The sequence below is a fragment of the Neopelma chrysocephalum genome, unplaced genomic scaffold (genome assembly GCF_003984885.1).
Source record: "Neopelma chrysocephalum unplaced genomic scaffold, ASM398488v2 Primary Assembly neopelma1_69, whole genome shotgun sequence".
Classification (NCBI taxonomy): Eukaryota; Metazoa; Chordata; class Aves; order Passeriformes; family Pipridae; genus Neopelma; species Neopelma chrysocephalum.
The window spans coordinates 4,686,183-4,703,053 of record NW_020897729.1 but is presented as its reverse complement, the minus strand read 5'-3'; the positions used below and the strand labels follow the sequence as shown (position 1 = coordinate 4,703,053).

Genomic DNA, 16,871 nt, shown 5'->3' with positions numbered 1-16,871 from the left:
ATTGAAATTTCTTAGCTACCTGCCACAAGTGACTGTTCTGTCTAGTGGTGCTTCATTATACATCAACATGAGCTACTGTGCATGGCCCAAGCAACATCTCAAGCAGTCTCTGTACATTTATATGCATGTATATTTACATAGCTATGAATTTGTGTGACTGTATATGCATACACATATATAAATATAATGCCCATTATATGTGTATATGTTTTTGTTACATGAACACAGAAATGTTTGAAAGAGTATTGAAGGAAAGAAAGGTAGGTCTGGAAAGTACAAATCTCCACGTAAAATTCCTTTAATTCTGGAGGTTTGTGGAGGTAGTTTTTCTTTAGGCGTGAGAAGAAGGAGGTAAATAGGGGCATCAAGTGGTGAGTGATTGAAATAACACAGTTATTTCCTAGATTTTAAAAAAGTGAGGGTTTACTAGTTGTTTTTAAAGCAATATCTCTCAGTAGAGGCTTGGAACTGACAACTAATTCTAAATGGCCTAGTAATTAATTGACCTTAGGATATATTATATTCTTAAGATCAGCAGTTCTTGTTTCTCATGAAGAGATGCTGCCAATGAATTGTGGTGCCATTTCTCCTCTTCTTGGGTGCCTGTATTGAGAAGGAAGGAGATTAACGGGACACAAATTGGATGAATATGAGGCCCGGAGTACATGTGTTGTCTCTTGGTTCTTCTCCTTGGGGATTCTCTGGAAAACAATAGTTTAGAGACATGTTACCTATTCCATAAAATTTCATTGCAGTTACTCCCTGAGATAGACACAGACATGGCCAAGTGTCTGTTCACAGACTTCCAAGGAAATGTGTTACTGGTGGTGCAGAGTGGTAACTAGAGAGGGGCAGAGGGGAAGGAGAAGTGCAGAGACTATTATTTGATGTATTTCCTTTCTCTTCTGGTTCCCCAGCTGTTTTTTAGAGATCACCAATGCCATTCTAAATGGAATTTGTCCTTGTATTTGCCCTATCCTTACTATTCCCTGAACCTTTGCTGTTGGCCACAGTCAGCAGACAGAACTACGGGAGAGACTTTTGATTCAGTCCAGGATGGCAATTCTTACATTCACAGCCCTTTCTAGTGGACTAGTCACTACAGGATGCTCTAAATATATCATCAGGGAGACCTTGTGAAAAGGCTATAAATCAATTTATAATGTAGAGCTGTACTTTGATAGAATACTCACTTGAGCAATATCAAAGAGTTCCCATTACCTACGAAATTCTCTTCATCCTCAGTAATTTATTGGGGCATTTTTTCCCAACTTTTCTTTCAATGCCTTACTGTCCCCTATGAAACTTAAGAGTCAGTTGTGGTCCACTTGTTTGCTGCATTATTTTTACTAGGTCATTGGTTTATATTCACTATATCAGATTTACTTTGAAGACCATATTTATAAATAAGAGCCATGAAACTGCCTCCTGGCAGAATACCATAGGGGCCATCAAGCTCACCTCTGATTGATTTTTAGAGGGGTTTCTTCTAGAGAAGCAAGGATGTATTCCATGATTGCCAGTTTCATCTACATTTACTATTGACATTATGCAAACCAAACTGTGAAAATAATACAGAAGTTCTGGCAAAGGAGAAGGTGACCTTCTAGACTGTGAAACTGAAAACAGAACTATGAAGAAATCTCCCTTGACCATGGAGTCCTTTCCTACTTCTCCCAAACTTTTCAACAACTTAGCCATAGGGCTTCATTGTGCTTTGCTCCATGACAGTTCTTTTCAGAGAGTACTTGTAGATGCTTCTTTGAGCTTCTTTGCTTTTGTGTCATGTGATTTCCAACATGAATTTTGGTGGGTTTTATTTGTTTGCTTGTTTGTGAGGGGGTTGTTTGTTTTGTTTTGTTTTTCTTATTTTTTTTTAATATCTGATAAGAATGTGATTTTAGTGACTCAGATTTCTACTATGTATTATTTCAGACTGGTTTCTGATCAATTAATGTGAAACTCACAGCTTAATTTTAAAGATTATTTAATGTCAATGTAATAATCAGGAGTTGCACTTGGGACAATTTTAAACAATATTTTAAAGTTGTAGTACTATTTTATTACATGTATAACATAGTCCTGACTCTACATCACATCTTATTGAACTCACAGTCATCTTTATACTGCAATCCAAATATTATATTAACAAAATAGTTGAAAAGCTTCATATTTTGAGTGTTTCATCTAAGCTACCTTTCTCTATTCTTTATCAGTTTTAGGGACCTATGCCATTGCACCTGCATTTGAATTCTCCTTATTATAGGGAACCTTGATTGCAAGCACAATTAAAAATTTGTCCATTTATCATAGCTTGTACCCAAAAGAACTATGACTGACACTCCTGCAGGTATTCTGGCAAGCTAAAAGGCTTCTTACAGCTAATGGGAGTGACTAAGATTCATCTGAAGATAGATATTTTGTTCTAAAGACAATTTCTATTTTCTAAACCGGGGATTGCAGATTTCAAAACTTTTTTGAGCACTCTGCTGACCTTGAAAGCCTCCTGCAATAATGGAACCAAAGTCTGCAACAACAAGCCTTAAGTACTGCTTCAAAACCACTCATAGATCCTGTACTTTTGGCTTCCTAACATCTTTCTTTAAAGTATGCAGCTTTGTGGTTTAACCCCAGCTGGCAACTCAGCCCCACAGAGCCCTTCACTGACCCCCCCCGGTGGGATGGGGGAGAGAGTAGGAAGGGTAAAAGTGAGAAGACCCATGGGTTGAGATAAAGACAGTTTAAAAGGTGAAGCAGAAGCTGCATTCAAGCAAAGCAAAACAAGGAATTCATTCTCCATATCCCATGGCCAGGCAGGTGTTCAGCCATCCCCAGGAGAGCAGGGTTCCATCACTCCTGACAGTGACCTGGGGAGACAAATGGCATCACTCTGAATGTCCCCCCTTCCTTCTTCTTCCCCCCAGCTTTATGTGCTGAGCATGACACCATATGGCATGGAATACCCCTTGGCTCAGTTGGGATGAGCTATTCCAGCTGTTCCCCCTCCCAGCTCCTTGTGCACCCCCAGCCTTCTTGCTGGTGGGATGAGGAGCAGAAAAAGACTCAATTCTGGGTAAGTGCTGCCCAGCAATGCCTAAAACATCCCTGTTTCCAGCACAAAGCCAAAACACAGCCCTGTGCCAGCTACTAAGGAGAAAATTAACTCTATATATGCCAAAACCAGCATAGCAACCATGGGTCATGTAATTTTTTAAGCAATTGTACTTAAAAATAGAAGATATGCAGATTCTGGAGATGTTAGTTTTGGCTGAAGCAGTTTCCTACTGAACATCACCCTCACTAGCAACTGGTGTACATTCTGTTTTATAATTCCAGACTCCTTGTGACTGGTCTATCAGTGTGGTACCCTTCCAGAAAAGAAATATTTCAACTTTTTTTTTTTTTTAAATCTTTCTGGATGATTAGTAAGCATTAAGTTTTGCTTATCAATCATCCAACTCTGTGCATGCAAATAATTGTCCAAGTAACTTCATTACTTCGTGAGGCTCAAAAGCTCAAGAGAGGATAAAATACAGGTCATAAAGTTTTTATCTATAAGCAGAGGATCCATAAAAACTTACAAATAGTTCTAATACCTAAAGTAATAGCAAAAGGCCAGATTATCTTCCTTCTCCATACATATAAAAGTCAATAATTTGAAGTCCCCAGTTGTTTCTGATTGTTCTCCAGAGAAAGAATCATAACTGTTAGGAGGGTAACACTACTATATATCACTCTATATATATATATATATATATATAAACACACACAGATTTTTTATTTTTTTCTTTAATATAATTAAAGAAATCATTGCACCTGAGGACCTTATAATCTAAGAGAAATACCACAGGACTTGACAAAAAAACAGATGACATCTAGCAGGCAAAGAATGGGATAAATACATGCAAGACTAGTAGATCACTAGATTTTTTCAAAGGATTATCAATTCACACAGTTACCACATTTCTGATGGGAGGAAATAACCAACAAAGGAATTGGTAACAGTGACTTCTAAAACTTCTTGTACGATTGTGTCTGTAGGATGGCTAGAAATTTTGGTCATAGCTCAAGAAACACTGGGGGGAAAAGTGAGGTTTGAAGAGGAATTTCGAAGAAAAGCGGAGAGTTTTATGACCTGCAGCAGAGGGGAAGGCTCTCTGGGCAAAGATAATGTGAGAGGTAGGAGGACAGCAGCTTTAGCAAGATACAGACAAGATTTAGCTGGAAGCAAGGAGGGAGAGGCAGCATTGTGTGACTGTCCAGCCAGTGCTTTCTTTCACTGGTATCATACGGGAAACCTCAGGAATAAAATTTTATTTGAGACAGAATAATTTATCTAAGTCATGATCTTGGCATTTGGTGGAGACACTATAATTAAAAAAACTTGATCAGATCTTCCAGTAACAAACCCTGTACTACGACAAGTAATATTCAGGTCACACTTCTCCTTTGAAGTTTTAATGGCCACTACAATTTTATGTTAGTCACTCACTTATGTTTGAAGTAGGCGTGCAAAGCCTTGGCTGTCTCCATTTGTCTATAACTACTTTAGAAGCTTCTGAAGGCACTGAACTCATAAAACTGCAGGCTTCAAAGAGCTTATTCAAAGATTCCATTCTGCTGCTGCCATTTATCAAAGGGGCACTTCTAAAATATATATCTCTTTATAATAAAATGTTTTTTAAAATATAAACCTGACGGTGGGGATGATTAAAACAAAATCTCCATTGGCTTCAATGGCAGCAGAACTGAGTTCCACAGCTTTAAATATCATATTTATATTTCTACAAATAATGTTATAGTCAAGTAAATTGATAATATAATAAAGCAGAATTCAGTTTTCCTTCTTTTTTTCACCCTGTATTAATTTTTTGGAACGTTACTGTGAATTTAACCTTGAACTTTAAATCAAATTTTAACTTTAACCCCATAATACAGAAAAGGCTTGTCCCTCCTAAAGAAAATAGAAGCTTCCTGTTTTTAAGTAGAATTAACTCTATTGGGCAGGTGCAAACCTGAAGGGTCAGTAAAATATTAATGTTAGATCATAATTTATTAAAAAATAGGACAAGAATCCTGTAATTTATCAATCCCATGATAGATCTTTCTGAGATCTAGTACATGATTCCAGACAAATCAGGTGGCATTGAGTTATTTTGTATCCTGTTTAAACAAGAATAACAATACCTACCTACATGGCACTCAGAGTGGCACAGTCTTTTGTCTAAACCAAATCCTCAAAAAACAGCAGGAGACTTTCCATGGACTTTATTAGACCAGCCCTTTAACTCATCACCTTAACTTCTGTAAAGAATCATGACCTGTGGTGAAAGGGGTAGTGGATGTCTACAGAATGGGTATGATGTCAACCAGCACTGATTCCAGAAATGCATCCTCAGGGTTATATAGTGCTCCTGCTCCTGCCCTAATCCCACAGCTTGGTCCCTTGTTTTGTTTGCTCCAAGGGTGGACATCAAAACACCCCATCTGTTGCCATGGGAATGGCTGTGATTTTGCAAATTCAGCTTTGTGCCTTCAAGATGAAATCAGGCAGAACAAAAGAAATGGGCAGCAGGGGTAAAGCCCTTGTTTAAGGACGAGGGTGATTTGATTCTAAATTCAGGCCTAAACTCTTTGTCCTTGTGGGATAACTCCCCATCGAGCACCTTTTGAAGTTACTACTATTCTGTTGTTACTCACCTGGTTTTCCTGGTTGCTCTGGGAAGGGAATTTCACATCCAGTCTGCTTGAACGCTGCCTAGCAGAGTGTTCTGATTCAAGTCTCTCATCTCATTATAATACAACTAAACAGTGATAAAATGATGATAATGATATTGTAAACATAGGTAATAGCACAGGGAATAGCCATCCAAACACAGAACTTCAGTGCATTTTCTGTATTTTCACTGCTGTAATTTATCTACCACCTCAAGCATGGAAGAGTCTGCATTTGGGGCAGATTCTGTTGGTTCATTCTTTGGCTTCCTTGTGAAATTGGCTTGCATAACCATCCCAGAATAATTATTTCACTTTTCTATTCTGGAGTAATTTCCCCATGTAAGCAGTTTCTTTCCAATTACAAATAATATTCTGAAATAATTTCTCTGGTTTGGATAACAATCATTTTTTCTGAAATAAAATAATTATTATTTTATACCAATGTTCCCTACAACAGAAAATAACCTGGAACATCTAAATGATAGGTATCTGGTAGATCCCCTGTTTACACAAAACTTCAGAACCTGGACTTTTTAAACAAGTATGTATTTAAAAAGGTATTTCTTTTTCTTCTGCAGTAGCATTGATGCTTTATTTAATTTAGTAGAGGAAGAAATGTGAGGATTGCACTATATCTACCAGCCATTGTTTCCAGTTATTTTGAATTCTTGACTATTCCTGGAATTGATAGCACTGCTTGGAAGAGCATGACTCTGTTAGTGCCTTGCTTTAGAAGTAACAGAGTTGCCAATCAATAAAAATTGGCATTGATGATATTTGAGAATATTCCATGGTCTCTGTGGTTCAGTTCTGAAATATGAGGGTAAATTATGGGTTTACTGGGAGTGTTCTGCAAAATTCTGTTTCATCTTGGCAGAACCATTTAGGAAGGTCAACAGGGTGATATAGTCCTGCACCTAATGTGGTATGTAAGTGTGACTTGTGTGTAAGTTAGAGTTTACCTCTGCCTGGAGATGGATTTGGTGGGGCTTTTTTTTTGCTGGATAGACAAAACTAAATTCTCTAAGTCTTACAGTCTTGCTTTTGAAATAATTTTGACAAACTACTGGAACTCTAGGCCTTTTTGACCCTAGATTATTTTTTTTGCTTCTTTTTTAAACCTCAAGAATACTGAACATAGGATTGGAAGGTGTCCTATGCATTGTGATGCCTTAGGTAAGACCAGGGAGACACATGGGCTGATTCTTTCTCTGGAGGCTGTTGCAGTTTAGACCTTTACAGAGTCAGAGAAAGGACAGATGATTATGACTCTCAGAACAGTGGTTACATTTCAACCCATTGCAGCCAACAATGTCTTCTTCAACCAAAGATCGGACCAAATATTTATGGTGGAAAGAATAAAGAGGCCAAAGCAACTACTGCAGTAAATTGAATGAATATTTTGAGAGCTACTGAATAAGTCTTTTCAGATGATGGTGTTACCAAACAGGTACAGACTTGAACTGCATTCATTACAAATGCATACCTTGACACAACTGCAGAAAACAGAGTTAGCAAAAAGTTAAAAAGAATGACAAATTGGTTTTCATATACCTAGAACAACTGTAAAATATTTCAAACTGCTCCATGACAAAGGGTGAAATAATGTGTCTAGCTAAGCTGGCGTTATTGTATTAAACCTCAGCTTAAATTTTGCTGTGTCTATTTCGAACCCAAAGACAGGGATGTGCACTGAAAATCTGGTCTTTCCCATTTATAACATTTGTTCTAATAAATTGTACCACTTTTATCCACTTTGTATCACTTGCTTGTGTAATGAAAACGCAGCACTTAGAAAAACTGTGAAGGTATAAGAGCAAAGATAAGTATATGAACAAACAGCTTGAGGACAAAGCTGTAATCACACGGGAGCAGTTCTCTCTGAGGCTCTAAATACATTTTCAAAGCAGTATTTTGTACCTGATTAGCTCCTGGATGTAAATTTCAAAATAAATATTGGTATTCAGTTAAAGATAATTACTAGAGGCATTATGAGTCTGAACGCTTACTGTCAAAAACAAAGGCTATGCTTGTTTAATAATGTAAACAGAGTGGGAACTCTTACATCTGAAACACTTTGAATCACATCACAAAAAGATGAAAATAGCACTTGAAACAATAGAACAGGGATCCTGTGTGAATTTGGATGGAAGAACAAGGTGCAGAATCAAATTATCAACTATGTGTGGTGGGTAGCCCTTCTCTGCTGCTCAGAATTCGAATGACTTTCTAAAATCTCTTCAGCACTTTGTGAAATTCTTTGTGTGCTTTTAGCAAAAGATAACACACTGACATAAATTCCATTGTGCCAATCTGGTAACACCAAAAGAAGGCTGGGTTGTTAAAATCATACTAACTGAATAAGTTCAGACATCTCCAAAGGTAATAATAACTCACTGTTGAGAAAACAAGATGAGGATCCAAAGACAGTGGCAGATACCACGAGTGCATTTTGAAATGCAGAAGTATTGTTATACTAATAAAAAAAGGCATTACTTTGAGTAGAACCAACTTAGTAGAGGAGATTCAGAAGTGTTATGTCCATTCTTAGTAGATACCTCTTTCCAAATTTTTTCTTCAGCCTTAACCCAACCCAGCTATTAAAAGCCATCAAAATGCCCTGACCTGAATCTTTAGGGTTCTAGAAGAAGAATAAATTATTAACACTGGGCTGCTTATATGAAGTAAAGCTAATTAGTCCCATACTTTGAGAAACAGCCTATACTACACATAGCAGGGACCAAATGTCAGACAAGGAGTAACAAACTACACAGAAGTTTTTTCACTGGCAAATTAATCAGAGCACCAAAAGGAAGGACAGTTGCACACAAGGTGAGCCTTTGAAAAGGACCATTACATGCTGAGGTACCTGGGCAATGGCTGGTTGCACATTCCACTCAGGGGCTGAAGCTTGAGGAAAGGAGGACTGGCATGGGAAAAAACCTTATGAAGTCACAAGAACAAAATACTGATTATTTTTTAAGCCTAACAAAGGACAAAAACCCCTCAAGAAGCTTGTATAGGATGAATCTTTCTACTAGATGATCATCCAGTGGTGCAATCTTCTGATCAATTCTCATTTTAAATATTGAGTTAGAATAGAATATGCTGAATAACAAAGGCTTATCATAATTTGGCCAAGATGGGATTCCATGCAAGTTCATAGATAAAGGATTACAAGCTTCAACTGACTCAATTTTGTAATTATCTGTTATATCAGTGGAAGTATAATACACCCTGGCTTTTATGGTCACAAGTACTGGAAAAAAATGCAGCATAAATACCAGATAAATTTATTAAAAATTCAAAAAAAGTATCAACAAAAAAAATATTTTTTTCTTAAACTGGGAGTATCATTTCTTAGAATTACCAGACCTGAGACCTGTGGACAAAGGAAAAGAAGCTGCCAAAGTTGCCAATACCTGACAAAAACAAGGGGTCCCAAAATGTTGTCACCACAGACCAAATGAAACGTGCTAACAAATGACCCCTATTTCAAACCTAAAATAAAAATTTCAAACCTAAAATAAAAACCAAGATAAATTTTCAGACAGTGGTTACTAACACAACAAAGATAATAGATAGTCCATTCCTATAAAAATCTTGTATTATCATTCACTCCTAGGTCAATTTTACAGAAAGGATCAAAGCTCCTTAGACAAAACTCATGATAGTCTACAAGTATGCACAGTATGAAAAAGTACTGAAAATATTGATTATGTAGTTTACACATCTTTTTAAATCATTATTCAGATATAGGTGAGGTTGGGACATAACCGCAGCCTATTGGCAATGCTTTTGTTATACCTTTAACACAAAGGCTATTTCTAAACTTGCATGGGATTATTTTTCTTGTATAATCTCACATAGCCATTGCTATTCAGGGTGATGAATACTTCAGGAAACTGCTTTTTAGGCTTTTTCTTACACTAAGCAATCTTTATACTTGCCTATCTAGCTTGCAAAGGTCCTGTCCACCACTTTCCCATTCTGCTAAATTTTTGGGAACACCCTGAGGCTCCCCTTTCCTTCATTGTGTCAGACACTGTGGGTGTCCTACCCATGCTGGACATGGCCAGCTGTGAATCCTTCCTTCCAGCCTCACAGGATCTTTTGATCCCCACACCACTCGCTCTTCATTCTTTAAAAAAACTGGATCCTTATGGTTCTTTCCTCCAGAACTCTTTCACACCATTATTCATTCTCCTATTTCTGCAATGAGAAGACAAGCAGAGATGAGATATTTGGTTGTCACACTGCATGCTGTTAATAGCTTTGATCTGTAGACAATTACAGATCCTATTGTAGCTTCTGGTTCTGCCAGCTCTATATCTGAGCTTCATACCTTCCCTGTTTAGCTTTCTTTCTCATTTAATTCTGCTTAAATCTGTAAATACCTATGCATTTATGCCTGGGATGTTCTTTGAGAAATGGTATAACTGATTTGATCTGTTATACAAAAGTTTCCATGTTACAACCAAAAAGACAAATGACACCAACCTGAGAATAAAACCTTGCTCCATTTGGCTCCCAGTTACCTGCAGCAGTTTCCCTGGGGTGAGCTATTGGGAGGATATGCAGAAGCAGGTGTGACTTTCATGTTGCTATTAAGGTGAGGCCATTGTGACAAGAGCTGTGACTAGTTTTCATAAAGGTAGTTTGAAAAGACAAAACCAGGACATTGGCTTTGCTTCACAGGTAGGTGAAAGAAGGCAAGGGGCACAGCCAGAGGAACTAGGAACCAAGAACAGGCAGCTAGAGAAAGTTCTGTGATCAAAGTCCAAGAAAAGGGTTTTTTTTCATGAAATTTTCCATTAGAGATATTGAGGAGGCCTATGTATTAAATTCCTGAGTTTTGAGGCACTGTAATAGAGCTGTCAAACAAAGATATAGAAAGTGCTACTGTTTCCACCAGACATGACAAGCTAAGGATTCCCAACAAAGTAAGGCCACCTGAAGAGGGATAATGAAAGTGATTACATCAGCAAAGAGGAAGGAACAATCCAGGTAAAGAGTTGGTGGATGTTTGATCTTGGAGGGTTGCTGTTACCTCCAGTGCAGTCATCCAAAGCTGTTTAAAAATTAAATAGGCTAAAAGAACAAGAATGCCTAGGATTTCTTCCAGGAATTTCTGTAGTTACCTACTAGGCATCAAAGGAGACTTCTTTTGAACCTTCAAATATACAAGGAGGTCATATGCATTAGTGACTGCAGATTTGGTAACCTATTGTTCATTATTTTCTTTTATTGATTGTTTTACAGCCCTCAAGGCATGTGTGTTGCTTTCTGTGCCATTAAAAAAAAAAAAAGATTTGCAAAGCCTTGGGTTTTTTTTCCAGGAGTAACAGCAGCTGCCTGTCCCTGTTAATGACAATAGCAGCCTATTATTTTTCACTATTCATTCTAATTAGGGGGTTTCAAATGAATATTAAGTCAAATTTTTATGATGAATAATGTCTTGTAACGAGAAAAAAAGACAGGTTGACATAAAATATTTTCTTATTTAAAGATGCCCTTTAAAAACATAAAGTTGCAACAAATTAATTACTTGGCTTAACCACTTTATTAATTTTTTTTTAAAAAGAGCACATGATGCAATACTTGGATTATACTGACAATCAGGACAAAGAGACAAGCCAAAGCAATGAGAAAAGAGTGAAAAAGTATGGTTTCACCCACAAATATAAATAGCCACTAATTAAACAGATGTAGTGAGAAAAATAATCTACTTATTTTATAACTCTAGGTGGCAGCAGTGGAACACAATAAAGAAAAAATTATGATTATAATTATGATTATACTTGCTCCGTGTTAATGCCAAATCCAGTAATTAAATACTGCCGATGGTGTTTCTTGACACAATATCACTTACACACTCTAGATGGCAGCAGCACCACAAAATACAGAAAAATAAGATTAATTGTATTCATGCTGTGTCTGAATGTGCAGTCCCTTCAAGTTTTTGGAGGTTAAAGTTGGAGAGGTTAAAATGCAGATTCCCTGTAGGTATTTCCCACCACAAAAGAAGAAAAAAACTCTAACGGTGATTGCTAAATATCACGTACAATTAGAGGCAAATCACTTCTGAAGTAAGGTGATGTTTTACCATTTCGGGTTTTACTAATGGAGAACTGATATGCAGAAAACATAAATGACAGCACCTCTCCAGCTGGGTGTAGTATACTGATCCCAAAAATCTGTGCCTGTGCATACCTGTCATGGATCTTGCTTTGTGTGTTAAGAGAATTACAGCTTTTGCAAGAGAAGGCAGTGACAGTAACTGTATCATGTATTCAGTCTTTAAAGTGCAAGTTTTTGAATGTATCAGTTCACAAGGACTTCATGTGCATAAGTCTTGGTCAAAGGACTTTAAAGTGGAAAAAAAAGGCATTTGCTTTAGGATATACAAATTTTGGTAAAACCCATTTTGAATACTGTTTGACTAGAAAGCATTATAGGTGTCAGCTCAGCAGAAGGCTGATCTGGAGGCAGCAGCAGGAGGGACTGGGAGTGGGAACCACAAAACCTCAGCTCCCCTGCTTTTTTCTCTCCTGATGGAGACAAGGTCCCAACTGGATGAAAAGCTCAAGCAGTCCAGTAATACCTTGATATTCAAGCCATTACCTGCCAGGTGAGGTTGCACAGAATTCTACAGAGAGTTATTGAAGCAGAGCAAGTTTGTGATTCAGATTGTTGTGGATATTTGCATCGTGCAATTACACTGCACTTATGGCCAAAAGAACAAGCATCCACCAGAGACTGCGTGAGCAGCAGTGTGATACATCACCAAGTGTAGACATGGAACATTAAGGAAAACGGGGCACTCACTTTGTCCAGCTGGCTGGTGTATTACCCTCAGCCTCAGAGGCTTCTTGAGGGTTAAGAAGATTATCATCTGGTCCAGTTTTAGTTGTGTTAGGAGCACATTTTGACAGAAATAGATTGTTGCCCAGTGCCACGGTAGGGTCATACGATGGAGGTGATTCCTTTGCCATGTCCTGGGAGTGTGCCTTGCTCAAAGGTACAAATCTCTGTGCTGAATGAGATGTCTCACTGGAATCTGTTAGTGTGATCTATGAGTAGGACTGTGTGAGAGACCCAAACATTAACTGGGGTCTCATCAGGTTTTTCCTTTTCCCCTTGGTCACTTGATATTTACTTAATATGGAAAGGTTCTTGGTCTGTGCTACTTATTTAAAAAATGGATGTTTCATTAAATTATCATTTTTTAAAAAAAATTATTATATCTGTCTAGGAAAAAACTTCAAAGTAGGAAACTAAAACTTAGCTGGTATCACCAGTATTAAGCTAAAGCAAAAGTTAAGGCAGTCCACTTACTGAGTGAATACTATCTGAAGTATTTTTTTATATAAATATATTTGTTAGCTATTAATATGTCAGATCTGAGTTAAATTATCAGATCATCAGTTCCAAAGACTGACTATAAACTCTAAATAATTCATTTGGAGCTCATTGATTATAAACCCTAAAAGATTTCATCCACTGAATCTGTAACTCACAGGTGGTTAATATTTTGATAGGGAAATGAAAAAAACCTTTAGCACCTGAACAAAACTGATAAAGATAGGGAGTTCTCCTTTCCATTCTTCTGTAGCAGCTCATGCCTTCCTTTTCTCAAAAGTGAGCTTATCCGACTAGTGTTTCAGATTACTTAAAACTATTGAAAAGTTTTCTGGCACTTTTCCCATCTAAACTCCAGGTGCTTATAATGAACAGGCCTAACTGCAATTTCAAATCCTAAAATTGTGTTAAAAATATTTTGGATGCCTCTCACCAAGGAAAGCAAGAATAAAAGTAGACACATGAAAATGCAAATATTGAAGACTGTAAAATATTTTCGACTCTTCTGTTCTCTTGGGAGAAGAGGTGAAGCACTCCCAGAACCAAGTGGTGCTGCTGGTGCCATGCTCCTCACCACAGGCTTTCTCCATAGCCAAAAAGGGGTCCTTGCACTGGCCTACACAGGCTGCTCTCAATCTCTGCCATTAGGTGTGCTGAGCTTTCCATTTTCTGGTGAATACCAGGTGTCACTGGGACTGTGAAGGATGATAAGAGCTGTTTGTTTTGACAGCCCTGAGTAACTTTATGGTGCAAGGCAGTGATGTGCACGAGATCAGAGTTTCCTGAGGATTAGGCAGAGCTTAGCCACCTGTCCTGTAGGTACAAGTACCTGCTGGGGGCCTGTTCCAGGGAGATACTGATTACATGGAATTAGTATTTTTTTTCCAGTTAAAATGAGATTCCTGTTGAACTTAAAACTGTGGCATTTATTTTGCCAGAAGTGTGTGTGCACATTTTCTCTTTCACTCCCTCCATGCTGCAGCCAGATTCACAGACAAAGCTGTTTCACTGGTGGGATGAAAAAGCTCAATGAAAGTAAGAGCTCTGTATCCTTCACCTGGGCAACACTCTCTGCTTTGAACAAATTCTTTCATGGCTTGGACAACTATTGATGGCGGAGATCTCACTGGCTGATGCCAAGTAATGTTGTTGTGGGATGAGGGCAAGGACTGCTGCTGCCATCTCCCAAGTATTATGAAGATATATAGTAATAGCAGTAGTGTTATTTTCTGCCCACCATTTAATTTGTCACCTGAATAGCAGCTATATACTGCAAGAGAGCAGTCAGCAGGGTTCATTGTTTTGTTTATTTCCTGATTATTGCAATGACTTTGAATATTTCTTTTGAGGGGAATTCCTGTGCCTGGGACTATAGCATACTTACCTGCTGTCTGACCTACTGTTTAGTCACACAGAGAAAGGACTGAGGACACATTCCAGAAAGAATACCTTGAAGTGGAGTAATGAAGGAAGAGGAACTACCCAAGAAGGCTATAGAATGTATGTTTTCTTTGGAGAGGAAAAATGCATTAAGACACAAACATTTGCTGCATGTGCAGAAGTGCCCGTGTCGCTGATACAAAGCCACTTCACTGAAGTGCTGCTCTCAGCCTGGGAGGTACCAGCGTCAGCCAGAGACCCAAATCACTCCTTGCTTTGTGAACTCCTGCGACCATCAAATGTAGAGGTGCCTTAATTTCCTGAAGTGAGGCAATGACTGAAGATGCTGAAAAGCACTGGCTGAGATTGTCACAGAACCATTCCAGCAGAACCTGGCTTCTTTAAAATGTTCTCCATGACTTTTTGCATTATTTTTTTCTTATGTTTTGTAGATCATTCCTATGGTTTCTAATACACAGCTCCTCCCTCCACCACTATAGCCTCACACTGTAGGCTACACTGGGTAAGCAGAAATCTTAAAGAAAGTAATTCAACAGCTCTTCAACCTGCCTCTGGCAGACTTTCTCTACTGTTAGTGCCTTGGAGATATCACTAAGTGCAGGGAAATTCTCCAACTAATATTTGAGTAAAAAAGAGATCTTTGCTCAATAGCATGTGAAGGTTATGTAGTGAGGAGGAATTTTCTGCAGGAAATATAAACTGATCCTTAGTAGAGATGATCATTGCAGGATCTTTCTTTAGAAGTCCATGAAATAAGGGCAACTCAGAAAAAATTATAAATCGTTGTATCAGGAAGATAAAGTACAATTTGGGTGAAAGCACTGTCCTGAAACAATTGTCATACTGATCAGCATAAAGTTTTTGATAGAACCGTTCTGCTAATTTGAAATCATCTTCACCGGCTTTTTGCTGTTGTGGGATAAGGCAAAGCAGAAACGTGCAGCCCTGGCAGCCGTGAGATGGATCTGCTTTCCAAAGCCCCATAACACATCTTCCTGTCCAGCTGCAGGCTGTGTCCTCCCTCCCATCATCATCCTCTTCCACACAGTGCTCAAACCCACCTTCACTGTCTCACCCGACAGCAGCTCTCCTGCCCCGCCCACCCTGCCCAAGCTGCCTCCAACCTCTGCACATTGGCACCTGCAGCAGCTCCTGGATCATCTCCTGAACAGTTTCCAATCACCTCCACTGCATAAGCAGCCAGACTCTGCCCTTGGCCAACCACTCAGCTTTCATTTCCCCTGAAAGGCCCTGAAAGGCCCTAATTTCCTGTATCTGTAGATGGCTGCTGCAGAAGAGAGGAGGAAGAAGTGGGAAAGGGTCTGGGCAGAGAAGGTGAACGGCTGGAACAAGGATGGGAATATCTTATGGACAAATTCCAGCATAAGAGCTGTCTGGACTGTAGTGTTTTCACATATGGAGAATGAAGTTGGCCTTCTCCAGCTACAGGTCAGATGTACCCTGACTGAGATGATGATCTTCTTCAATCCTTGTAAACATCAAAAATTTGATGTATGTTTTGAACTTAAGAGCTCAAACCTGGGAGAAGAAAAAAAATCTCAGCATTTTATACTGAAAGCAACTGTTATCTTTGAAGCTTGAACAAGCTGCACCAATAACACTCTCAGCTGAACACGCAGATTCTTAGTTTGGTTTTGCTGATAACTAAAAATTAACAATTCAACATAAGCCTTAATATAGGCATCTTTCTGCCTGGCACCTGCAAGATTTTCCTCCAGTAGTTTCTCTCTCTTTATGCTGCAAACATCAGTAATAGCAACGACTGATTCAGCAACGTATACCTTGAACTTCTCTTAAAAGGTTACATGTCAAAATGCCACCAGACTGTATTAGCAGTGTTCAGAAAATGGAGAGTATCAAAGTAAGATTGGGTATTGGGTTTATGGTATTTCTACTCTGATAAATGGATAGGCAGATATATGAGGGGGAGTTTTTGGTAAAAAAGCTAACACTTTCTTTATGTTCAATCTTACCTGCTGCCTTCTAACTGCATTTTACTCCATCTGATTTTTCCAGACCCAACCAGGTGAGAGAGTGAGACAGCAATTTTTTCCACTTTTTTTTGTCCTGTCACCAGCATTATTTACTGCATGTCATGTAATTACATATATACAAATGTATTGAATGAAGCTGGATAGATGATACAAGTTGAAATTTGAAAGACAGGCCTTGACTAACTGGAAGTAAAAGCATAAAATATGGATGCACATGATGAAACACTGGAAACACAAGCTCTAACTACACTTTCAACTCCAAGGTTATGGAATCAGGTCTTAGATTGCACGTTTTCTAAACCTGGTGGCATAAAAAAACCTATCCCTTGCTTTTAAACAGATTGAATTTTGTGCAGAATCATTGACAGACAGTGG

The 16,871-nt window shown here is 38.4% G+C and overlaps 2 long non-coding RNA genes across 2 annotated transcripts in view; both read left to right on the top strand.

The window, feature by feature from the left end:
- Positions 1-16,871, top strand: part of LOC113968683 — a 53,035-nt gene that overhangs the window by 27,484 nt on the left and 8,680 nt on the right. The window lies entirely within an intron of this gene.
- LOC113968684 lies at positions 3,031-14,585 on the top strand. The gene is made up of 3 exons (XR_003534600.1): positions 3,031-3,073; positions 12,165-12,349; positions 14,488-14,585. It is a non-coding gene; the product is annotated as an uncharacterized LOC113968684 (long non-coding RNA).